The 6,000-nt window shown below is 41.9% G+C and overlaps 1 protein-coding gene across 3 annotated transcripts in view; it reads left to right on the top strand.

Annotated features, from left to right (window-relative positions):
* The first annotated feature begins 4,958 nt into the window (after window positions 1–4,958).
* The window catches only part of tns3.2 (tensin 3, tandem duplicate 2), a 135,220-nt gene continuing 134,178 nt past the window's right edge, over window positions 4,959–6,000 (top strand). For all 3 annotated transcript variants that reach the window (XM_061975572.2, XM_061975571.2, XM_061975569.2), the window contains exon 1: window positions 4,959–5,182. The gene's annotated coding sequence lies outside the window, so the exon portion shown is untranslated. The remainder of the gene's footprint in view (window positions 5,183–6,000) is intronic.

The following is a 6,000-nucleotide window of genomic DNA, read 5'->3' as shown; positions in this document are numbered from 1 at the left end:
GCAAGTGCAACGCGATCTAGTACGCATGCGCGTAAAATGCGCACATCATAGTCACCTCCAGTGTTGCTTTCTGTGCAAGTTCTTAAATTTAACTTATCTGAACAATATCCGGTGTTGTGGTATTTCAATTAACTGGAATCCAGTGTGCTATGGGGCCCTATTGTACACCTGAGCCATCATAAATTAATCAAATCTTTATTAGACACGTAAACAATGTGATAAAGAACATTTTACAAACCCCGTTTCCATATGAGTTGGGAAATTGTGTTAGATGTAAATATAAACGGAATACAATGATTTGCAAATCATTTTCAACAGATATTCAGTAGAATATGCTACAAAGACAACATATTTGATGTTCAAACTGATAAACATTTTTTTTTGTGCAAATAATCATTAACTTTAGAATTTGATGCCAGCAACACGTGACAAAGAAGTTGGGAAAGGTGGCAATAAATACTGATAAAGTTGAGGAATGCTCATCAAACACTTATTTGGAACATCCCACAGGTGTGCAGGCTAATTGGGAACAGGTGGGTGCCATGATTGGGTATAAAAACAGCTTCCCAAAAAATGCTCAGTCTTTCACAAGAAAGGATGGGGCGAGGTACACCCCTTTGTCCACAACTGCGTGAGCAAATAGTCAAACAGTTTAAGAACAACGTTTCTCAAAGTGCAATTGCAAGAAATTTAGGGATTTCAACATCTACGGTCCGTAATATCATCAAAAGGTTCAGAGAATCTGGAGAAATCACTCCACGTAAGCGGCATGGCCGGAAACCAACATTGAATGACCGCGACCTTTGATCCCTCAGACAATACTGTATCAAAAACCGACATCAATCTCTAAAGGATATCACCACATGGGCCCAGGAACACTTCAGAAAAGCACTGTCACTAAATACAGTTGGTCGCTACATCTGTAAGTGCAAGTTAAAGCTCTACTATGCAAAGCGAAAGCCATTTATCAACAACATCCAGAAACGCCGCTGGCTTCTCTGGGCCCGAGATCATCTAAGATGGACTGATACAAAGTGGAAAAGTGTTCTGTGGTCTGACGAGTCCACATTTCAAATTTCTTTTGGAAATATTCGACATCGTGTCATCCGGACCAAAGGGTAAGCGAACCATCCAGACTGTTATCGACGCAAAGTTCAAAAGCCAGCATCTGTGATGGTATGGGGGTGCATTAGTGCCCAAGACATGGGTAACTTGCACATCTATGAAGGCACCATTAATGCTGAAAGGTACATACAGGTTTTGGAACAACATGCTGCCATCTAAGCGCCGTCTTTTTCATGAACGCCCCTGCTTATTTCAGCAAGACAATGCCAAGCCACATTCAGCACGTGTTACAACAGCGTGGCTTCGTAAAAAAAGAGTGCGGGTACCTTCCTGCTCCGCCTGCAGTCCAGACCTGTCTCCCATCGAAAATGTGTGGCGCATTATGAAGCGTAAAATACGACAGCAGAGAACCCGGACTGTTGACCGACTGAAGCTCTACATAAAACAAGAATGGGAAAGAATTCCACTTTCAAAGCTTCAACAATTAGTTTCCTCAGTTCCCAATCATTTATTGAGTGTTGTTAAAAGAAAAGGTGATGTAACACAGTGGTGAACATGCCCTTTCCCAACTACTTTGGCACGTTTTGCAGCCATGAAATTCTAAGTTAATTATTATTTGCAAAAAAAAAATAAAGTTTATGAGTTTGAACATCAAATATATTGTCTTTGTAGTGCATTCAATTGAATATGGGTTGAAAAGGATTTGCAAATCATTGTATTCCGTTTATATTCACATCTAACACAATTTCTCAACTCATATGGAAACGGGGTTTGTACAACAATCAATCCAGGGATCTAGATATCTGGTCAGGACACTCACTCTTTTGCCTTCACCTTCATTGTCCATTCGTTTTTGGTGACTTTATATACTCTGGACCTAGACGTTGAGTCCGCGACATACATGGCGGACAATAACTGATACAGTCTGCTTTGCCAGTCCAAATGCATTTGCGGTTTTCCGTAATCTTCCCTCAACGGCCAGGTAATACAAAGCACACGCTACCTTTTTTATCACATCCACGGGAGCCCGCATTCTTGTTTTCTCTCCTTCGACAAATGGACGAAATTTGTCGGTAAGTATAATCACCTGGACATTCGAAAGTTCTCTTGCCGTCTGAGAAGTGTTGTATCCCAAATAGCTGCAATCGCTTTCTCTTAAGGTATTCATGTGTGATTTCCACAAGCGTCTGTACATGTAGAAGAGTGAGAAACACGGGCATATCTAGATGACTCGCCTCCATATTTCCAGTGGTTAGATCCAAGTTACAAAACCGCTTCATGATGAAGCTGGCTGTGGCGCGTTCTTTCTGACGTCACTTGCGGTGTGGGGCGCGGTCTTTCTGGCGTCACTTCCTCTCTGAACTCAGTTTGTAAACGATCGATGAATCCATACCAAGCTAAGAGCCGGACTTACGGCGCACTTACCCGTGTTAAAGAATTGTCCGAGGAGGGAAACCTTAAATCATACTGGCCAACCCTCCCGATTTTCCCGGGAGACTCCCGAATTTCAGTGCCCCTCCCGAAAATCTCCCGGTGCAACCATTCTCCCGAATTTCTCCCGATTTCCATCCGGACAACAATATTGGGGGCGTGCCTTAAAGGCATTGCCTTGAACGTCTTCTACAACCCGTCGTCACATCTGCTTTTCATCCATACAAACAGCGTGCCAGCACATTCACATAATATATGCCGCTTTTAATAATAATAAATAATAATAGATTTTATTTGTAAAAAGCACTTTACATTGAGTAAACAACCTCAAAGTGCTACAGTGTATTAAAAATAAATAAATAAAAATAAAAATAAAAAGATAATAAAAAAAAAATAAAAAATAAAAACTAGAACAGACAAATAGCTATAACTAGTATGCATATATCCAAAAAAAAAACTTATTTAAAAAGAAGGGTTTTTAAGCCTTTTTTAAAAGCATCCACAGTCTGGTGTGCCCTCAGGTGGTCAGGGAGAGCGCTCCACAGACTGGGAGCGGCGGAGCAGAAAACCCGGTCTCCCATTTTACACACATGTAAGTGAATGAAAGGCATACTTGATCAATAGCCATACAGGTCACACTGAGGGTGGCCGTATAAACAACTTTAACACTGTTACAAATATGCGCCACACTGTGAGCCCACACCAAACAAGAAGGACAAACACATTTCGGGAGAACATCCGCACCGTAACACAACGTAAACACAACAGAACAAATACCCAGAACCCCTTGCAGCACTAACTCTTCCGGGACGTTGCAATATACACACCTCCGCTACCACCAACCCCATCTCAACCCCCCATCTCCCGAATTCGGAGGTCCCAAGGTTGGCAAGTATGCCTTAAATGATGGTTTAGTGTGGCTGAAACGGGGCTTATGCTAAATAATTGGGGTGTCAAACTCAAATACAGAGTGGGACAAAATTTAAAACTGAACAAAGCCGCGGGCCAAGGTTGAACAAATTAACCTTTTAATAGGGACCCAAACAAGTTTTGCATTGAATATTGAACAAGCAAGGCTTATATAACGTTATAGTGACATGCAAAATCAAGTTTCAAATAATAATAATAATAATTAAAAAATATCAATCCCATATCAAATAAAATGTAAATAAAAATGTAATACCTCTTTTCTATTTGCAGCCTTCTGAGGTAAACATCAAAATAAACTTTAAATAAATTAGAAAATAAAATAACAATAATGAATGAATCAAACATTCAAGCCTTGAAGTAGCAAGAGAAAGTGCATGGGGGTTGAGGTGGGCGGGGTTGGGGTGGGGGCGGGGTTTGGTGGTAGCGGGGGGTGTATTTGTAGCGTCCTGGAAGAGTTAGTGCTGCCAGGGATTCTGGGTATTTGTTCTGTTGTGTTACGGTGCGGATGTTCTCCCGAAATGTGTTTGTCATTCTTGTTTGGTGTGGGTTCACAGTGTGGCGCATATTTGTAACAGTGTTAAAGTTGTTTATACGGCCACCCTCAGTGTGACCTGTATGGCTGTTGACCAAGTATACGTTGCATTCACTTGTGTGTGTGTAAAAGCCGCATATATTATGTGACTGGGCCGGCACGCTGTTTGTATGGAGGAAAAGCGGACGTGACGACAGGCTGTAGAGAACGCTAAAGGCAGCGCCTTTAAGGCACACCCCCAATATTGTTGTCTGGGTGGAAATCGGGAGAAATTCGGGAGAATGGTTGCCCCGGGAGATTTTCGGGAGGGGCACTGAACTTCGGGAGTCTCCCGGGAATATCAGGAGGGTTGGCAAGTATGCCGCTGTACAATACCGGCGGGCCAGCTCTAATGTTAATTTGATATTGCCTCAAGGGCCAAATGAAATTACACGGCGGGCCCGATTCAGCCCGCGGGCCAGAGTTTGACACCCATGGTTCAAGGGGTTATCCGGCTTAGTGTAGACACGGCCTTAGACTTTACTTGGAGTGTGTCTCCCAAATTCTCGCTGTCTTTTGTGCTTTTCAGGTTCAAGTTGCAGGTTGCAATTCGTCGGTGACTCTCCCCCTCCCCCTTCTGTACACAAGACACTTCTGAGCCCGCCCCCGTGTTTACATTCCCCCTTTCCATATTTGTGCAGTCGAAGGCCTGGCGCATGCTGTTTTTTTTCTGACATGTAAGTGCCACTGCGGGTAGCAGTCTTCTACTTCATTGAGAATGTGACGATGTGGACGGTGACCCCTTCGACCTTGCTCTTCCTCTGAGACACGGCCGTGCACGGGTGCTCGGCAGATACCTCCGGGACAGGATGCACGGGGGGGGGGGGAGGAAAAGGGGAGCCGAGGAAGGGACGCACGGCTAAGCGGGCCTATTTCAAAACAGTGGTTGTGGGGAAGGCGGGGATTTGTTGAGATAGAAAGCAGTTCCAGCCGGGATAGGGGAGGGGAAGAGACAGACTGGTAACACCTTCAAAGTCACTTGTTTCCTTTTCTGCGGTGACTGTCTGAAAAGCGATAGCCGAGGAGGAAATAGAGCTTGTCCGATTTGTTCTATCTCCCTTTCTGTTGCTTCTTTTTTTTTAATTTCTTGTCATCCGTTCCTTTTTTCTGCATATTCTGAAGAGAGAGCAATATTGCCTTGCTAGTCTGAAAATGAAAAAGGTGAAAGTTTTCTACTGACGACAGGTACAGTAAGCTGGGATTTATACTGTTGATTTAAATGTATATTGTCTGTTTTGTTATATTATCGCTAATTACCGTATTTTTCGGACTATAAGTCGCACCGGAGTATAAGTCGCACCGGCCGAAAATGCATAATAAAGAAGGAAAAAAAACATATATAAGTCGTACTGGAGTATAAGTCGCATTTTTTGGGGAAATTTATTTGATAAAACCCAACACCAAGAATAGACATTTGAAAGGCAATTTAAAATAAATAAAGAATAGTGAACAACAGGCTGAATAAGTGTACGTTATATGACGCATAAATAACCAACTGAAAAAGTTTCTGGTATGTTAACGTAACATATTATGGTCATTCAAATAACTATAACATATAGAACATGCCATACGTTTACCAAACAATTTGTCACTCCTAATCTTATACGTCTAGTCTCTTACGTGAATGAGCTAAATAATATTCTTTGATATTTTACGGTAATGTGTTAATAATTTCACACATAAGTCGCTCCTGAGTATAAGTCGCACCCCCGGCCAAACTAAGAAAAAAACTGCGACTTATAGTCCGAAAAATACGGTAATACTGTAACATGTTTATAATCAATTTCAAAATGTATTATCCAATCCACTTTATTTATATAGCACATTTCAAAAATACAATACAAGGTTCACAAAGTGCTGCACAGAAGTTAAGACATACATACCAGAGGAGTGAGTAATATAAAACATTTGGTAACACTTTAGTATGGGGAATATATTCACCATTAATTAGTTGCTTATTAAAGTAACAAAGACTTAATTTAGAGTTATTTGGACACGACGGG

Source organism: Nerophis lumbriciformis, linkage group LG14, assembly GCF_033978685.3.
Source record: "Nerophis lumbriciformis linkage group LG14, RoL_Nlum_v2.1, whole genome shotgun sequence".
NCBI lineage: Eukaryota > Metazoa > Chordata > Actinopteri > Syngnathiformes > Syngnathidae > Nerophis > Nerophis lumbriciformis.
This window is presented reverse-complemented; position numbering and strand designations above follow the sequence as displayed.